This window comes from Mustela nivalis (genome assembly GCF_964662115.1).
Source record: "Mustela nivalis genome assembly, chromosome: 20".
In the NCBI taxonomy this organism is placed as follows: domain Eukaryota; kingdom Metazoa; phylum Chordata; class Mammalia; order Carnivora; family Mustelidae; genus Mustela; species Mustela nivalis.
Window position 1 is genome coordinate 29,198,955 of NC_139039.1, and position 20,609 is coordinate 29,219,563.

Genomic DNA, 20,609 nt, shown 5'->3' on the forward strand with positions numbered 1-20,609 from the left:
CATGCTATGCAGGTCAGAAGGATGTGAGAGCCCAAATATATTAAAAAAAAAAAAATCACAGCAAAATGTACTAAGTTGATCCTAAGGAGTTACAGAAAGCTCCCCTAACTGACCACATCAGAGGAGGGTTTGAACTTCTTACATGAAAACAACTTGGCGTTCCTGGTGATAATGCCATTTACAATGAGGTTTTACTCTAAGTGTCGAAGAAGAATAGAAATGGTATTTTTGAATAAACGCCTTGCAACATGCAGGCAGTGTTTTCAAAAGTATTACCTGCTCCCCTTTTAGAAAGATAGGCTGCTGCTCTGCTGGAAAAGTGAGATTGGCTCTTATGAAATTTTTTCAATAAACAGTGTCTGGGAGAGAGGTTTTTTTTTTTTTTGGCACTTGAATGATATATGTGTAAAAAGAAGAAAAGTTTTCTTTATAGAGGTACAAAAAACATATATATCTCTTACCATGAACATGCTATTCGATTGAAGTCACCTTTGTTAATTCAGCTGAGTTTTATTATGTTCACAAAGTTGATTTTTTAAAAAATTTGTGACATTTGACTCTTCTAAGAATTTGCTCTAGTGGCACAATTTATCACTGTTAGTCTCATCTAGATGTCACAAATCAACAAGGAGGGTACTATCTGTGTGTTTGGCTAAAGCAAAAATCCCAATATCTGTGAACTAAAGAAATCCTATTTGTCCTCAGGGGAATAAGTAAGGAGAAAAAGAGGAAGAGAAGTATGTGGGAATCTAGGAAATCAGTTGTTTACTTAAGTATTCACCTCTACTTGTAATACTAACAAATTAAAAACACTACGTATTATGTAACAATCCCTTGCTGGACTGCCACATTTTTTTTTAAAGATTTTATTTATTTATTTGACAGAGATTACAAGTAGGCAGAGAGGCAGGCAGAGAGAAGAGGAAGCAGGCTCCCCGCTGAGCAGAGAGCCCTATGCAGGGCTTGATCCCAAAACCCCGGGATCATGACCTGAGCCGAAGGCAGAAGCTTTAACCCACTAAGCCACCCAGGTGCCTCTGGACTGCCACGTTTTATCTTAGTTTAGTATTCATCATCCTTTAAATTCTGGAATATCTAAATTAGTACAATAAGGAACTTCACTAAAATTGGGGGTGGAAACAGGAAAAATCACCTTCAGCTTATAACATTTAAAATGATTACATGAATTCTTATATGATCAGCTACTGATAAATTATCAGGGGCTGGTGAAGACGTCTATTTAGGTCTTGGCTGGATGGCAACCGCAATCTCCTGTGGGACATTCCTTGGGGCCACCGCTGGCTGCAGGGATCCCAGGCTCCTTTGGATGCCATTTCTTACACGGTCGGGCTCACCAAGCAAAAATAAATGGGTTATGCTTAGAAATAACTCCACAGTGGTAAAAGAAGTACGTGAGATGAAGGAAAGAGGATGCCCTCTCTAATCAGGCTCCGTCTGGAGACACACAGAGCGGGATGGGCAACAATGCGCAAATGCAATGCTGAAATCCAAAACAGCCAAGGTCAAGTAACTGTGAGTGGTTGCCTCCGCTCAAGGTTAAGGATATTAGTCTTTGTTATTAGAATCTGTCTCTAAGAGACCAGCGAGTCTATTATTCCCCAGGAAAATGGTTGGTTCACTTACTCTTCCATTGAGCACATACTTATGGAACTTTTACTACGCACTTGACATTGTACTCTTGCAGAGCTGGGGAGGGAGCAGCATACGGAGCAGTCGCTGCCTTTCTGGTAGCGGTGCTGTCTAAGGCTACACAAGGAAGCTTAGTTTGCTGCTCTCCCTTCTCACCCTATTTATCAGGCTTATTTATTTCTGGTAATCTTCCATAAAGCAGAGCTTTCTATTCCAGACCTCACAAGAAGGATGACTTCAAGAGAACACTGGCAATTGGCTACATTTCCTGGAGGTAAAACTTTCAACATTCATTGCCCTTGCCTAAATCTTCTCATTGCCGCTGATCAGAGAGGTAGACTGTAGTTCCCTCGAATTGTGGCTGCTCTACTAAAAATAGAATAGAATAGAATGGAATAAAATAAAATAAAATATTCTCAGCAGTGCCTCTTTCCATAGATTTCTTCCACTCATCCAATTTAGAATTCTACCCCTGCTCTGTTGATAAAATGTGATAAAATATAAGAACACTGAAATTATCTGCACCCTATCCCTCCATGAATGGGTCTTGGGAAAGGAAGTTCAAAATAGAAACCCATTTGTTTTGGAACATGGTGTCTTTGTGAAATAATTAACCCCCAGTAACAATAGGCACCACTTACTGGGTATTATACTATATACAGGAAACTTAGTTTGATATACACAGCTATCTTAGTATAGTAATTAAATTTTGTCTTCATAAAATAATGGTAGAGAGGTTTATTATTTCCATTTTGCTGATTAAGAAACTGAGGAAGTGAGAAATGAATTAGTATTGCCTAGTTTTCCAGGTTAGGAAGTGATACAGTAAGAATTTGGACCTACATTATTCAGTTCCAACGCCCATTCTGTCTTCGTTATATCCAACAACCACTCCCCCATGTAGTATTGAACTTATTTGTTTTTACTGATTAGAAAACTGAAGGCAAAAAAGTAGCCCCACTTAGAGAACACACACACACACACACACACTTGTCCATAGAATCCCTGAAGATATATTTTACCTAATTCTTGAGTTAATAGACAGAAGACTTGTTTCCCTTTGGAACTCTTGCTTTGCTCCTCTCCTAACAGTTCTCTGCTGATGACATTTTAAAGATCGTTTGTTTACTTGTAACATTTTATAGTGTGGTCCTTATCAATGTCCAGGCCTGATCACAATGTGGTTTCTAAAGAGCCTTGAAATCTCTACTGACTTTAAAACTCTGTGAGGGCAATGCTTTACCTCCGATATAAAATTCAACTGAAATAATAAACTTCAGCGTGGTACTCTTTCGCACGTTTTAAAGTGAGTTCGTAATGACTTCTCTGTATTCAACAGCCATTTCTGCCGTTTCTTCCCTAGGACAGCCCCAACAAACCCTTTTGCTCACTACCTTCTTAATATATAGAGTGAATTGCTTTGCAACTTGAATTCATGATTTAAAAAAAGCAGTGACCTAAAAAGAGGAATTTTTTTTCCCTAAACTTCTTGTCTTTTGTTCTTATTCCCCCGTAGGTTATACATTTTTGCAAGAAAATCCGTTTGTGCCCCTTAGAATTTTTCTTTTTTAAATTGAGGCAAAGTATCACGTTGGCTCTGTGACGGAACACAGACCTGGACATAATACTTCAGACCCTGTCCTATAAGTCAGAAGCAAACGTGAACTGTCAAAGCATTCTACATTCCCTTGAGCATAGGCTTCCCCAAACTCTGCCATCAGACTGGCAGCCTCAGAAAGCTGCATCATTCTTCTCTACATCTCGGGCCAAACAGGTGGCCTTGAACCACACAGCTGATGTCCAGGCTCAGAGAGAAACTTGCTTATTCAGGAGGAAGGGACCAAGAAGCACAGTGGAAAATTACCGCGGTGTCTCAAATTTAAAACCCTAACTTTCCCGTCGCACCAAAAGATGTGTTTGCAAAATACCGAAACACCCAGATGAAAAGTAAAATCTGTAGTCAGCCATTCTGGTTTTTAATCCACGAGACAGCAAACATAGGGGCACTTATAATCATCAGACGTGCTTACAGTGTCATTGGACATGGCTAATTTATACTGTTGCTTTCATCTCTCCCAATTCTTTGATTATCTGCCAGATAGTAACATAATCTGCTCCCAATCCCAGTGGCGGCAGAGAGGGATATTTCAGTTTGGGGATTTTGTGGGTCCTTTGCTTTTCCCTTTCCTTTTTGGTCGACGTGGACCCGGCAGGAAAAACAAGGGATAAAAATTTTATATAAGTCAAAGGCTGTGCAATTTTGGGTTTAATTTTACAAAGGCCTAGAAAAGGGTGGAGTTTGCTGACTAAAACCGATAGCTCTGGCTTATCCGTGGACTTCAATTACTTATGATGTTCCCTTTCTCCACTTCCAAAACAGACTGTGTAACATTTTACACATTTTCCGTTCTTCCTACCAACTCTTTTATTTATTTATTTTTAATATTTTATTTATTTATTTGACAGAGAGAGAGAGATCACAAGTAGGCAGAAAGGCAGGCAGAGAGAGAGAGGAGGAAGCAGGCTCCCCGCTGAGCAGATAGCCTGATGTGGGGCTTGATCCCAGGACCCTGGGATCATGACCCTAGCCGAAGGCAGAGGCTTAACCCACTGAGCCACCCAGGCACCCCGCAACTCTTTTAAACAACAGCAGGGTTCTGTGCAGGATAAGTTGCCCTAGGTCATGACTGTGTTTTTTTTTTTTTTTTGGAAAACACGATTTTGTAATTTTTTACATTTAGGCAATGTCTCTGAGTATTCATTAGGCTGACTTCAAATGTCTGGGCCACCTTAGGAAATTGACAGTGGATTTATAATCACACTGAAAAAAATTCTAGAATGGCCTAAAAGCACACTTACTGTAACTCATCTAAATCAGACCTGGCCAACCCATAGATAACAGATAACAGATGACCGATAATGGGGAATATTCCTAGATAACAGAGTTTGGAGAGAACTCCTTTAGGGTTGTTTTGCTTTGTTTACTTTTGTTGGGATGTCTTTTCTGCATTAGAAAATGTTGGCCTGCCTGACGGAGAAAGAGTTTGGGGGGGGGGGGGTCTGTGAACTGTGGTTCCTTCGTCAGGATGTATGCTGACAGGTGTGTTTGGAAGGCAGCAGGCTACCTGCACGGCAGCACCGTCTCATACAAAAGCTATCATTCACTGCGTTATCTCAGAGGAGCACTAAAACATTCAAGTTTATGTATTAGCTATGAAAGACTAAATGGTTGTCCTAGAGAACCTCCCAGTTCGGGCAGAGTGCTTTCCATGAACTGACAGGGGAAGAGTGTGAAGAGAGGATACTTAAAAGACAAGAGGAGGCGGACGGGTTTCAGGACAGCAGCATCCAGAGAGAGCGCTTGTTCTAAGGTGAAATGCTGGAAAGCCCAAGGACCCTCATCAACAATGGGCTGCAGAGAACCAAGTCTTGCTTTTGCCCTGGATAAGGACTTAGATTTTTTTTTTTTTTAAGATTTTATTTATTTATTTGACATACAGATCACAAGTAGGCAGAGAGGCAGGCAGAGAGAGAGGAGGAAGCAAGCTCCTCGCTGAGCAGAGAGCCCGATGCGGGGCTCGATCCCAGGACCCTGAGATCATGACCTGAGCTGAAGGCAGAGGCTTTAACCCACTGAGCCACCCACGGGCCCCCAGACTTATATTTTTTAGGCGAAAATACACAGGTGATTACCTTTCAGCCTAGAGTGCCTGAAATGAGGGGTGTGACCCCCATAAGTAAGAGGAGCTGTGCACCTAACTCTTAGGACCCTTCAGTGAGAATTTATCCTAAAAATTTAATTTATTTGATGTCTATTCTAAAACCACACAGAGAGGCTTTTCACAGCGTGTGCCTTTGGCGCGATTCACATTTGACTGAAAGGAAGTCAGGGGAGGATTTGAGGAAAATATCCTCAAAGCAACTTAGAGAAATCACTTCTCATCCAGGCGATACACGAGGTACATACATTTCTAGAGTTTTCATTTCCATAGACTGTGTGCAAAACCCAATGTCCAAATTCTTTGAGAGGCTCTTAAAACTGAGGAAGTTTCTGCGGGTAGATGACAAGTCTATTTCATACAAACTGTTTTGTTTTAACAGAAATCTCACCATTTCCCAAATTGAGATTAAGGAGGAGAGACAGCGGCATGCGGGAGACGCCACACAGCACAGCCACTCTCTCCAGAGCTTTGTTTTAGTTTCTGCTAATTACACCCTTAGTTTGTAAGGATGGGTATACATGTGAGAATTTTTTTGAAGGGTTCTCCTGTCCCTTTTCCCTGGGATGCCCTTGGGGGAAAGGGAAAAAGTCCAGGCCGGAGAGGATTACCCAGAAAAGTGTAGTTGCTATTGTTCTATGTTAACAACTAAAGCACAATTTTGTTCTTAAAAACCCGTCCTTCTCCATTCTCTTTGTCCTTCCACAAGCTGAAGACCCAAATCCTCTTTTGCAAGTACTGAATGTGTGTCAACTTTTAATGTGGAAAAGAAAAAAAAAAAGATGACTTTTTTAGATATAAAATTAATACAAATCTAGTAACCTGAATCTAAAATCACGTGAGCGACCCATCATGGCGACTGTGGCAGACCCTCAGAAGTAGGCACTTAACCTTTAAACTTCTGCCATGACTTCTTTTTTTCATCTTAAAAAAGAACCAAATATTGTCTTTGAATGAAGAGCATCAAAAACATACATGCTCAAGTCAGTCAGGTTTTTTTTTTTTTTTTTGACGTAAACATGTTATCGTTCTTAGATATTTATATTTCTTATCTTTTTTTTTTTAAGATTTTATTTATTCACCTGACACAGATCACAAGATGCAGAGAGGCAGGCAGAGACAGAGAAGAGGAAGCAGGCTCCCCGCCGAGCAGAGAGCCTGATGTGGGACTCGATCCCAGGACCCTGGGATCATGACCTGAGCCTAAGGTAGAGGCCCAACCCACTGAGCCACCCAGGCACCCCAGGTATTTGTATTTCATGATTATTTCACAACTTCAAAAGTCCTTCCCTCCAGGGAGAACTTATCACTGAATTTTATATTACAAGAAGAAAAATAAAAATATCAATCAGAAGAAGGAAAAGAAACTCAAAGAATTTCTCCCATTAAGCCAGAAGAGCCACTTGGCGACGTATTTTCTCTGGGAAAACAGATCTTACAGGTACACTACTATCCACACAACCTGAGCAGGACACGTCTCAGGTTTTCTGTTGTAAATTCTTTTATAGCTTCCTGGTAGTAGACACTTTTCATTTTGTGGAAACCCCTCAGAATATGGTTTTAAATGAATCCATTCGCAAGGTTCAAAAGCTTTAAATTACTAGACCATGACTACCATTGAGAAGAGGCACTGAGCTATATCTAGGACAGAAAGAGAGAGGGAAAAAAAAAACCAGGTACAAGTTTAATTCTCTAAGGTTGCCATGTAAGTGCTGCTCAGAAAGGATTAAGACTTCCCAAGAACAAGAGAGCTCCCAAACACATCACTTACAAAGTGGGGAAAACACACACATGTTCCATAATCCATTGTGTCTGGTCAGTTCCATCTCGATAGAAAATTCCCTCTAGTTAAAATGTAGAGATTCTGTATTTTAGAATGTCCTCATTTATCTAATTTTCCATGAAAAAAAAAAAAAGGACTGACTGTAGAAATGTCGTTGTTTTTCATATTAAGAAAGAATATGAAAATCAGATTAATTAGAAACATTTTTTAGAAACATTTTCCTCTAGCTGATTCATGAAAGTTAATAGCTTAAGAAATGGGCTACAGGGCACAGTGCACTGTAGCAAAAGTGTATCTTGACAAGACAAACAAGTTGCATATTTAAAGAAGCCTTTTTGTCTCATTTGGTAGGCCTGGGACTTACCTTCTCTTCTTCTTTAAAGAGGTGTTTAGTTGTCTTGGTTGTGCAGAAATTCCAAATCCCTTTGTTTTAGAAGGACAGGAATTCTAGAATAAAATAAATAAAATATATAAACAGAAAGAAAACTTGATCTGATGTGTTATATAAATAATTTCAGTTCTGAAACTCTTTAAATATTAAGACACTCATCATAACAAAGAAATACTGCCGATTTATAACAATTAAACATAGACAATATTAATAATCATAAAAAGAATGTGTGGCTATCCTAGTAGTGTATTAAGCTAAAGTTTATTTCATGTATTCAAGTAATCCTTTTGCTTTTTTTTTTGTAGTAAAAGTAAGAGATTTATGGCATATTTATCTTGACGACGAGTGAAATGTTTATGAATTTATCTGAGATCTGCCACCTTTCCATCTTGTTGAAAGCCCCTCCCATCTCTGTCTCTGCTGCTAGTTCTGATTACAGGGTTGTGAGAGTTATGTCAACAGTAGGAGATAGTTTTAGTCACATCATATTCCCAGAGCTCAGGATTATGTTTATTACTGTGTGAATTTACAAATACTTGTTTCTGGTTCTGCTGAAGAAAAAAAAATGCGTGAGTTTCTTGTTTTTGCTTTATTTAGTCATTTTAAAGAGCAATCACAGAGAAAATGAATCCATTGCTTGAGTTTCTCATTTTAGCATTACACGGTCCCTTTCAGTAGTTTCCAAGTGTCAAACAGTCCAATTCTCTCTGTTCCCTTTCTTTCCCTTTTTCTCACCCTAAACAACAACAAAAAGTAAACAACTAAACAAATAAAAGACATAGAGGGTTTAAGATAGGCAAAGATAAGTTACAGATTACTTTTAGGATTTCAACCTTGTTGACTAAGAGATAATTGATATAATCATGGGAAAAAAAGAAGTGGAGAGGTAGAACTAGTTTTACAGAAAGCTGGTATTCGTTTGTTTGTTTACATATATTGAGGGGCCAGATCAATGTCTAGTTCATATATTAGCTGAAAAGTTAGGTTATAAAGGTGGGAGTCTTGGAATAGATGTAATTCTTCAGGTGGTGGGGAAAAGTTGGTCTACACTTGGGAAATACCTACTAACAGAGTGTTAGGGTGTGTGTGTGTGTGTGTGTGTGTGTGTGTGTGTGACGGGGCGGGGTGGGGGGGAGGATGAAGAATGAGCCATAAAGGAGACAAGAGGACTGGGAAAGAGGAAGGCGCTCAGGATCAAGGAGTCACCTTGGAGGCGTGGAGCAAATGTTCTGAGAAGAAGTAATTGGTCCACAGTTTTAGGTACTACAGGTGGACTTGAAAGTCTGAGAACTGGCTGAAGATGACAGGAGTTGATTTTGGAAAAACACGTGTGACTTAGGAGACAGGTATTTTGGTCAGGGAGAGGGTACAACAGCCAGCTAATATGAGGAGGAAAGCCAGATTTTGACAGGAATGGGAAAAAAAAAAAAAGTATGGTACAGTTGATGGAAAGGGTGTTGCGGTGGTCATTTTCTTTGGGCTGCTTCAAGGCTGGGATCATCCTGGGCGCGCTAATGAAACAGAACTGGAGGCCAACGATGAAGGAAAGGCTGCAGGTGCTCGAGAAAGGTGAGGTGGGTGTGTACGCATGCAGGGGAGAGCAGTTCGGAGCACGTCTGGCTGTGAAGGGGGAGGGACGCCACGTCATTTGATTTAAGGCAGGAAGGAGAAAGTCATTTGTGACTTGAGGAATTGTGAAATACAAAACAGGACTGGAGAGGCTGCTGGGGCAATACGGGTAGGTGTGAAAAATAAACAAACAAACGAGTTCGAGTGGGAATCCAGTGCGATTAACTAGGATAGGGTTATCCTGGATCTCGTTGGAAGGTTTCCCTGATTTTCCCAAGAAACTGCAATGACCCATCATCGGAGAAAATCAAAGGTGAGGCTAACCCAAGGTGGGGGACCTACTTGACAAAACAGAAGAACAAAACAAAACAAACAACAGCAACAACCAACCAGGGAAGTCAAGGCGCTGCACAAAACATGGAAAAGAGTAAAGGACTGGATGACTTAGAGACTGGGCTGGGTGCTTCAGTTGATTAACCAAGACCTTTCTTGTCTTCCTCCCTCCTCTCTCCCCTTCCCTGCCTCTCCCCTTCCCTCCTCTGCTCTTCTCTCCCTTCCCCTCTTTCTCTCTATCCCTTTCCTTACTGCCTTCCTCCCTTTCTCTTTCTTTTTTTACTTTTCTTTCCTTTCTTTTTTCTTTTCTTTTCTTTCCTTTCCTTTTCTTTTCTTTTCTTCTGTCTCTCCCTTTCCCTTTCTTTCTTTCTTTCTTTCTTTCTTTCTTTCTTTCTTTCTTTCTTTCTTTCTTTCTTTCTCTTTGATATGTCCTGAGTCCTTTCTTTCTTTTAGACATTGAGCTAGGCACCGGATAGCAAAGAAGAGGGAATGAGATAACATCTTAGCACATTTTCACCATAATCACGTCAGCAACACTCATCTCATATATGTGTGTCATCAATGAAAGTGTATAATACGTCTGTATAAGCATCCATATATAAAATAGCATTATGTGCATTTGGGTTCTCTCTCGTGTAAATTCATCTCATCTTTTCTCACACTGTGGGTGTCACTATAGGTCCTCAGTATCTTTATTTCATAACCTTCGTATCCTACAGACTGACTGCTGTGTATGCGAGACGCTGTTTGACAGCAGCGTTACTGTGGCAGGGCAAATGACCACTGTAGATGAGCCCAAGCGAAGGGAGCCTTCAGTAAAGTCTCAAGGGGTGCAGGGTGAGGAGGCATCCTGAAATCAGAAATAGATTTTTGAGCACAGAAAAATAGATCAGTTCTGCTGTGTGGTAATCTATGCCTACAAATCCGTATTCCTTTATTGAAAGAAAAAAAAAAAAAAACCCAAATCATCTTTTATCCAGGCAAAGAGGATTCTAGCATCGGATGGAATTAATGTGGGGGCTGCCATGCTGTGTGGAGAGTGTGACTGGGGGAGCGAGCGCTGGACACCGGGTGGTTCAGAGGACCGCAAAAGGCTCCCAAGGAGCAGGATGTTGAGGAAACTTTCTAGGGATTCTCGAAAGTCGGATTTGGACTTCATCTTTCAAAATGTGTATTTTAGTTTCTTGTAGCTGTTTGCCAGTTTACAGCTCTGCATGGGTCTTGAACCCAAGTGTGGGCAGATGCTTCCCACGTCGCTAGGGTGGCAGGAGGCTTGCGACAGAGCACACAGGTAAGGGGCCCAGGGGGGCTGCCGTCTGGGCTCAGACCATCAGCTTTAGGAATGACGCCTTCGGTGCTGCTCTCACAGAACCAGCCACTTAACGGTGACCTCTTTGGTGCTACTTCCTTCAACTCACATCTACAGAATGCTGAAGATGCCAGTTCTGAAACCAAACTGCTTGTGAAGGTGCCTCGGCTTGGCCATGTGACCGTGGAGCCTGGGGGACCTTGAGCAAGACACTCCATTTCTCTGTGCTTGAATCGCATCATCTTTAAAATGGGAATAAAAGGACACCTTCCCTTGGCTTTGTCATGAGGATAAAGAGGGTTAGTATTTGTAAAGCACTTCAAGAGCTAATACTTTGAGATACTTTTATTTTTTTTATTTTTTATTTTTTAAAGATTTTATTTATTTGTCAGAGAGAGCAAGCGAGAGCGAGCACAGGCAGACAGAGTGGAAGGCAGAGTCAGACGGAGAAGCAGGCTCCCTGCTGAGCAAGGAGCCCGATGTGGGACTCGATCCCAGGACGCTGGGATCATGACCTGAGCCGAAGGCAGCCGCTTAACCAACTGAGCCACCCAGGCGTCCCGACTTTGAGATACTTTTAGATTCTAAATTGTAATCCTTATTTATATCTCTACATTGAAATACAAGTTTTGTCTTTCATGAGAGGATCATTTTTTAAAGACTAGGAATAGAGTCTTGATTGGTGATGGGAAAATTTCAATAGGTGTTGATCCAGGAACATTGAAGATTGATTGGATTCAAAATGAAACTACTGGTATCCTTCCGGAACCAACTACCTTCTCAATTAGTGTAGAGCATCCCGAAACACACAATAGAGGATAGAACACTTGTGTGGCGAATGCTCGTGCAAAATCAGGTAAAACAGAGAAAGTATAATGACGATTTGTGTCATTAGGTTTCGTCTTGTAGGTGATCAAACATTTCTTAAATCTTCAGTGTTCTTAGGTAGTTAATATACCTTGTACTCCCCACCAGGCTTCAATTTTTTTCTTGAAAGAAAGTACTATGAGCATAACAGTAAGAGGCAGATTCTTTATTAATTGATTAGCTGAACACCATAGGAAAGAGGTGTGTGCAAACAGCGTTGAGATCTGCCAATGCAGAGACAAATAACAACATTCAAAGACAGTGGCTGCCTTGTCCTACACGTGGCATCTCACTCCTGCAAAGAAATGACTAAAGCCCTATTCTGCTGATATCAGGCAATTATCTACTATGAAACTACAATGGATAGAAAACTTCAGTAATGTATTTCAGAGAAGACCCTTAAAACCGTACTTACACAATGTTTAATAAAGACATTTGGAGATGGGGAGAGTTGGAAGTATTTATAATTCAACAGAATGAAAGTATGTCGAACTCTGTTCATCTTATTTTCATTTTTTTCTAACTGATCACTGTAGATAAACATTTGGAAGACTGTTTTATGAAATACATAACATGCAAGAGGAGGGGACATCTTAGGAGATTTGAGCCATCTTTAGCACAATGAGAAATCAGCCGGCCAACACCACACTGAAGTCTGTTGACTTTCAAAACCACTGCAAAAAGCAAAGTGAGCCTGTTATAAAAAATAGCAGCAGGATAAACAAATTAGTTCAATAAAGTTGTGGCCAAGCAGTATTGAAGACATGTGTTTCTGGTTAGCAAAATTAATAGCATTTTTTTGTTTTCACCATTTTAATATCAGAAACACATGAAAAAAAAAAAGCAAGGGTGGAAGATACTCTAAAAACTGTTTTAAAAATTGGTTCAAGTGGTCTCTGCATGCTGGGAAGCTAAAACTAGGTAATTGAAATGCTAGCCTCTTATTTATTCATTTGCTCGGTAGACATGATGGTGTGTCTATGGCCAAGCTCTGCTTTAGGTTTTAGCATAAAGATGCACGAAATCTGACACAGCCACAGTCCTCATGCAGCTGAGATGGATACAAACTCCACCATCACAGAACTACAGCTGGAGACGTACAGCAAGGAAGGGTAAGTGCTGTGGGACCACTTGGCAGAAAGACTTAAGAAGCCCAGAGAAGGTTCTATGAGGAAGCTGGTAGGAGTTACCTGAACCCAATGGAGCAAGAGTCAGAAATGGGAGTGGAGAGTCTTCTGGACAGAAGGAATCATTTGTCCAAAGGCCCTGTGATGGAAGGAAGGGTTAGTATGAAGACTTGAGAGAAGGTCAATGTGGGAGCACTGAGGTGGGAGCACAGGAGGCTGGCGGGCCATGAGAGGGCCAGACCGCACAAGGTAGGGTACCGTAAGAATTTAGTTTTTATCCTGATTCCAATGGGAATTTTCCAAGAGCTGTAAGCAGGAAGTGTCATGATCCTATTTGTGTTTGGGAGTATTAGTCTGGCTACAGCTTGGAGGACTGGCAACCACTGCAGGAGCTAGAGCAGAAGAAAAAGAACCATGAAAACAAGAGACACCTTATGGAGGAAAAACATGAAAAGGATTCAAGTGGATCTGAGAGGTGAGATTAACAGCAGTCCATAGATGACGTCACACCCGGGTGCATGTGCAGAATTTTCAAAGTTGTTAATTCTGTGTGGTGATTTCCAGATTTCATCGTTTCATGAATGCTAAAGTTTCAAAAACTAAAGTTTGTTGCCCATCCTGAGAATAAATACTAGTACTAAAATGGCACGTGAGATTTTTTAAAAACATGATATTGATTTTGCTGATTAAAATAAGATTCCTTCTCAGTTACAACTTCACTGAACTATGTTGTTTATCTTGCTGATATATATATTTTTTAAGATTTTTATTTATTTGACAGATAAAGATCACAAGTAGGCAGAGAGAGAGAGGAGGAAGCAGACTCCCCACTGAGCAGAGAGCCCAATGTGGGGCTGGATCCCAGGACTCTGGGATCATGACCTGAGCAGAAAGCAGAGACTTTAACCCACTGAGCCACCCAAGCACCCCTCTTGCTGATATTTTTGATAACAAGTTCAGTCTGCTAATTTGGGTTGTCTTACCATGGCTTAAAGTCCATGAAATGCACTTGTAATGAAATGTAAACTTTGAACTCAGTATGTAAAACAAAATAATTTAAATAAAAAGTTCAACTCTGGAGTGATTCCTGATAGAAACAAATCTTCAGGTTTCATGATATTTGAGACTTTGCAACATGTTATTGTAGGATATTTCACTATGTTACAAGAGTGTACGAAATATGTTTTCTGTTGAAAATGAAGTTACCATTTAGACTATGCAGGGAAACTGCTAGCCAGCTCCAAAGTGACCATTTATCTAAAATAAAGAAAGCAAGCACTTGGAGATTAGGGACGGTCCAACTCAACCTCCATTTTCTATTACTCATCTTTGAAACTTGTATTAGTTTCTTCTAATCTTATGACGTTAAACATATTCTACTCCATTATATTTCCCTTTCACAACTCTCGTTTTTTTTTTTTTTTAAGATTTTATTTATTTATTTGACAGAGATCACAAGTAGGCTGAGAGGCAGGCAGAGAGAGAGGGGGAACCAGGCTCCCCGCTGAGCAGAGAGCCCGATGTGGGGCTCGATCCCAGGATCCTGGGATCATGACCCGAGCCGAAAGCAGAGGCTTTAACCCACTGAGCCACCCAGGCGCCCCACAATTCTCGTTTTTCATACAAATACAAGAATAACAAGAAGACTTTTGCAGTGTTCCACGTGCATCTCATAGTTTTATGAATAAAAACGGAAGTTCGTTTTATAAATTAGCGACAGCAAGATTTAGCTACCTTAAACATTTTTGGTAGAAAGCTGAGTATAAATAAGTACACCGTACATCACTTATTTGAAGGCAGAGTATAAATAAAGACCACATACATAAATAACACAAACAACACCATCCAGTTCCACTCCACTCTCAGAACAGGTAGAGAATATTTCTATTCTTTCGTACTTGAATTGTTACAGTGTCTTAACTTTTCCTTCCTTCTCTCTACCCCCACTATTAAACTTCTGCTGCTTGGAAGTATTTAGGATAGACATCAAAAATATTCACTGTCTGGTAAGCAAAATGAATACAAAATACAACAACATCTGGTTTATTTATTGATTTCTTTTTTGTTAAAAAAAAAAACATAGCATCTTAAAAAAACATTTCTCTTAGAATCCTGATTCTGCATTTTCTTTCTGACCAGTAGTTAATCTTTAGAATGACTGCTTTTTCCCCCAGAGCTATAGTTTACATTCCCTGTTTATCCTTCAGTATTAACCACACACATTCAAAGAATGACATGTGTAATAGGAGAGCACCATGGTAATGCTCTCTTACAGTGGGTGAAATGATGCAACAGTCCAATAGCAGTAAAGAATTGGTCCCCTCTATATGAAGTGGCTCTATTTTATTTTATTTTATTTTATTTTTAGATTTTTAAAAATTTATTTGACAGACAGAGAGATCAAAAGTAGGCAGAGAGGCAGACGGTGTGTGTGTGTGTGTGTGTGTGTGTGTGGTGTGAAGCAGACTCCCTGCTGAGCAAAGAGCCAGCTGCAGGGCTCGATCCCAGGACCCTGAGATCATGACCTGAGCCGAAGGCAGAGGCTTTAACCCACTGAGCCACCCAGGTGCCTCGAAGTGGCTCTATTTTAGACTCAGAATTCTGTGACCGCCACGGGACCTGGGACACGTCTAAGTTATTTTTTAATTAGTGCATGATATTCACAAGAGCATGACAACAAAGAGATGCAATGACAATGACTTTTGATACAGATATTAATTTATGCTCCTGGAAATTATGTAAGTGAGAAAACATTTCTTTGATCTTTAAAAATAAGCTCCCCTTTGTGGCCTCCTGTCCACAGAATACTCCCCGGTCATGAAATGTTCAAAACAAACACAAACAAATGAACAAGACTTTTTGCTAGATTCCAGGTAGAAAAACCTGCTGAGAGACAATTTTCTGTACGCAGGGGGCCAACGATCGGTCGCACACACTTAAATTAATCGGTGCCATAAACCAGAAGGGGTCAGTCAGAAGTTCCTCCCTGTGATATAATCTATGTTCAAAATTTTTCTGATAATCAGGGTAGTTCTATATCTCTTTGGACAAGAATACCCAAATGTGTCTGTATCCAGGATGGCAAGAAAAACCTATCATAATTCTACCGAGGCAAACTCAAAACGCAAATGGTCTTAAGTCAATATTTCCCCTCTGTGGGCATTCTCGGATTCATCAAGCTTCCACAAAGATAAAATATTAAAAAATAAATAGCAGCCACTCCAAACCCTGAGTCTTTCAAATAACAAAGCTGTTGGGGATCTTTCAATGATGTATAGAACATATCGCAGTTATTGGTTGGTGGAGGGGAAAAAAAAGTTAAAAAGAGAAATATTAAAAAAAAAGAGAGAGAGAGAGAGAGAAAAACATTTTCTTACTTAAGTAAATGCAAGTCAGGAGGAACTTTCATGGCATGCTTTCAGTGCCATTTCAAAGCTCCAAATAGCCTAAAACAAATAAACCACCTCATTTTGACCTAGATTACTGTTTAAACAAAGGTACATATTCTTAATTTACATGAAAAGCAATTAGGCCTGCTGCTGACAGCACTGTGAAAAATGTCTCTGCTCAGGGCAAGCTTTTATATTTGGGGGGAAAAAAAAAAAGCTAAAAGAGGGTTTTCTTGGGTTTTGTTTTTTTTTTCTGGTGGTCCACCCCCTCCCCCCAAGCCTCAGCTAGCATCCGCTATGCCACAAATGCTGTTAACATCGCTGAACTAATTTGTGTGAAGAATTACTATCCGTTTATACATGTTTAAAGTATGTTGAAAATTATTCTCTGATTCACACTCTGAGCCCAAATTTCGACATCTCATGTTGCATTTGATAGTTAAGAAATGGCTTAAAAATGGTCTCATTGTTTTCCTTCTCTGGAATGCTTTGTGAACACGGTAAACTTAGAAAGGAAAAAAAAAAATTGAATTGGGAAGAGCATGGTAGGAATTACGTTCTTATATGAATGTGTTGGTCTAAACATATTTTTAGAGTGTGTATTCACCTGTGGAGACCAATGTTTAGGAATTCAGTAAGTGGTACTTTTCTCTCTTTTCCTTTGGAAAGTTTAAATTTTTCTTGTTAGAAAGATGATGCCTGTTCTTTCTTTTCAATACGTAAACATTGAAGGGAGAAAGTAAAAGACTGACTACGCTTAACCTTTGGGTATGAGATTTTCTCACTTATGTTTCTTTCATTCACCAAATACTCATTGTTCACCTATTGTCAGGATGCTCGAGGTGGTAGCGACATACTGTTGAACAAGGCTCTCGTAGGCCAAGGAGTCTAGAAGAACATGAAACCAGTAGATAAATACATGATAATGACACATTTTGGTAAGTTTTTTTTTTCCCCCCCTCAGGAAAAGAATGACGTTTTATGGGAGGGTATAAGAGAGGGTCTCTTCTAATCTTGGATGCATTTTCAAGTTTTTCTGAGGAAGCTGAAGCAGAGCTGTGGGGAAGTAGGGCAGTAAAGTGGAGGAGGACAGGCCTGTGTGAAGATCGCGGAGCGGAAGCTGCTGTGGGGTCAGGAACGGGCAGGACTGACTGGGGAGGAGTCATGGCCCCGGGTGAGGCTGGAGCGCGGGGGAGGAGCCCACCCCCATTGAGCCTCGAGACCCACTGTGAAAATTATATTTCTGTGTCATCCTGGGAGTGACGAAAACCACTGGAGGATTTTGAAGCTGGTACAAAACACGATTCAATTCCAATGATCGCGGTAAGCTGTTACTTCTACAACAGTTACATACGTTCGAGCTGTCCCCACAGCTGACCCTCCACTTCACCAGACCTTTCATGGCAGAGCAGAAGCTATGGATACTTTTGTAATGGAGCTGGTCAGAGACTTAGTTCTCTGAAATGATAGAAACACCCCAATTTGTTGGCTCCCTTCGGGCCTCTGGGTCTTAAACAACAAAGTAAAAAAAACAAAACCGAACCAATACCAAAACCAAAACCAAAACAAAATCCCCACCCCCCCCAACCCAAAAAAACTAAGTATTTTTTTCTACTGTAATATTTCCAAGAGAAATGAGGTCAAGACTACAGGTCCATTCTGGTTTGGAAGATAAACGCCTACTTTATTTAGTTTGTCAGTCTTGCTTTTGCTGTACTCTTTCACAACAGAATCGGTACATGCAAACAAGACGTTTCAGTGAGAAACATTGCGGCACCTGGTCTACCTAGTTGAACTAGAGGTAATGGCAATCAAGTGTAGTGAAGCAAAGGTTCTGTGTGTTTAGCAGAGGAGGAAGTACACATGCAGTGAACTGTATAGCTCGTCTTCCTGCCTCATCTCACTCCCCCGCGTGAGACATGAGAACACAGAGAAGCAGCTCTTGCCACAGGCACTGGAACTGGTGAAGCAGCCCATGGGACGCTGGCAGCCTAGGGTTAACATGACTCAGAGGGGATCTGCTATTTCTTTGTTCAGTTGGATATGAATCTGGAACGAGGGGGGCAGATCTCCAAACCACAGGGGCGGGGGTGGCCACCGCTAGGACAATAGGGTGTTGTGCAGACCAAGAAACACCCAATATCCACAAAACACTCCAGCATGAGAGGAGTTTGAGAAGTGCAAAAGGAAGACCCCTGTTATCATTAATGAGGCAGCTGCCTTGGGCAATGGGACCATGGGATCCAAATAGGACCACGGGATCCAAATTAGGACCATGGGATCCAAATTAGGACCATGGGATCCAAATTCCATGAGCTCCTTTCCTACAGTCCTTGCTGAGAGACACCTTTGACCTTGTTGGCTTTTGGCAATTTGGGGAGGTTGTGGATGTTTACAACATGATCTGAACATGGCCACTTACTCCTTGGACCATCCTGGGGGAACTTTCTTGGTCTTTTATGATAAACATTGAAACAAAATCCACACAGGATTGCTATAGGGATAATATATACCATCTGGCATAAGATGACTGCTCAGCAAATATTAGCTATCATTAGATCTCAAGATCTGTGATAAAATGTGATTTCTCTGTTTGATAATTTACTATTTATACAACTATGTGATAGGAAGCACCAAACTGGTCAATCTTCTTTGTAAAGCATGTAGAAACTGAAAGGGAATTATGAACCAAGCAACAGAAGATTTCATCCAAGTAGATAAATACTATCCTCATTACACAAAAGTCACAGTGATGCTGGGGACTCAAGTAACTTGTCAAGGAATGTCTGAGTTTGAGGTTGGAATGCTGGCTTTCCTAGCTCCTACGAACACTGCTAGATAAAGGCTCTCTGAGGCGAAAAATCCCCATCCATTCAAATCATTTCAAACATTCCAAATGATTACAACTCAGCCACATTTTTTTCCCATTCATTTCACATTTCTTGTTAAACAAATAGTTAAGGGAAAAAACAACAACAAAAACAACAACATGTACAAGTCTGTGTGTTGGTGGCCATGGCTCATCAGGGTGGCCGGCCGCTGATGGTGGAAGGCTCAGGATTCTGGGCAGAAATTCACAAGGCAACCAGGAGAAAGCTAACAGGTTGATCTCATACCACATACATTAATTAGTATTGAAAACCAAAAGAATCATCTCCTACCAGAACAGAACTAAATGGTCCTTTATCTGAGTGTACGAACCAAATAACTACTCATTCGGAATTAGACGTTCTCTCACCCCAGATGTTCATAACGCCATGTCCAGCTCTTGGGAAGTAAACAATGTATTTTCCTGCGTCACCATAAATTTCGTGTGGTTGGCATTATCGTTTGATATAACATCATAAGCTCCTTACCTTAGTCAGAAGCTTTAAGACCTTCTTTCTGTTTTTTCTTCCTCTAAAGACATCACAAATAAATCATAAAGTGTGTCTTTAGTTCGTAAAAGAGCAAGAGAAAATCGTCTCAGCCCTTCTCTTGGAAAATGCTGCAGGTCTCTTAAGAAGTTCCAGTTGGGTCTCTCATGGCATTTTGTTATGCAGATTCATACAATGGTAATTTACGGGCTTCTACCACTCCCTTCATATGGTCCTCATACAAAGCATGCAACGACTAGAAGAAAAAGGCCTTAACAAGCTTGCGTCGTTATTTTATTCTGTGGGAGCCGCATTTCTTAACTCCTAGCTAAGTAAGTTGTGTGTGTATCTGGATTTTATATGTTGCTACAATGAAACTTCCTAATAAAGAGTTTATAGTGAAGAAATGAGTCTCGGAAATGATATTCTCCTTTCAAAACAGGCAGGATGTTGCATCCCAGCAGAAACAGCCCCGCCTCCTTCAACACTGATCTTTATAACACCCATCATCATTGCCATATAGAATGCGATCCCTGAAAAAGTCCATTTTACTTTACGTACACCAGCAAGCTAATTTTCACCAAGTGTGACAGAAGATTAAAGACAGACAAAGCTCTCTACTAACCAAGTTCATCATCTACCAATCTTCTTGCTGTGCTAGAATACGGTAAATACGGTATTGAGGCAGGACTGGCTAGAACAGGGCTTCATCCATTAGTGCCTGCCATTCTGGGATGCCCCGGGGGACTGGATGAGGACGGCAGCAGGGGGCACTGGCCAGGGAGGGAGGAGCTGAGGAAGCAGGACTGTCCATGAGGGAGATTGGCTGAAGGCAGCCCCTTCCACAACGTACTCTCTAAAATCGATCTAAAATCCCCAGACCACCTAATTTTGCATTTCAGCTTGTCTATATTTGGGATATGTATTAATTACAAGGCAAACAATGAGGACATATTTGGAGGAATTTTATCATGTTTGGTAAATGAATTCCTGAGAAAATCCAGAAAAAGATCGCAATGGCCCAAATCATAAATGCTATATTTTACATTTAAATGGTTCTAAATTGTAGGTTAAGTCATACACTGGCATTACAAATTATTTGTTTAACATATAGGT

General features: G+C 40.6%; 1 protein-coding gene across 1 annotated transcript in view; it reads right to left on the reverse strand.

The window, feature by feature from the left end:
* The window catches only part of TENM3 (teneurin transmembrane protein 3), a 2,451,411-nt gene that overhangs the window by 671,226 nt on the left and 1,759,576 nt on the right, over positions 1 to 20,609 (reverse strand). The window contains exon 9 of the mRNA XM_082715814.1: positions 7,517 to 7,599. The gene's annotated coding sequence lies outside the window, so the exon portion shown is untranslated. The remainder of the gene's footprint in view (positions 1 to 7,516; positions 7,600 to 20,609) is intronic.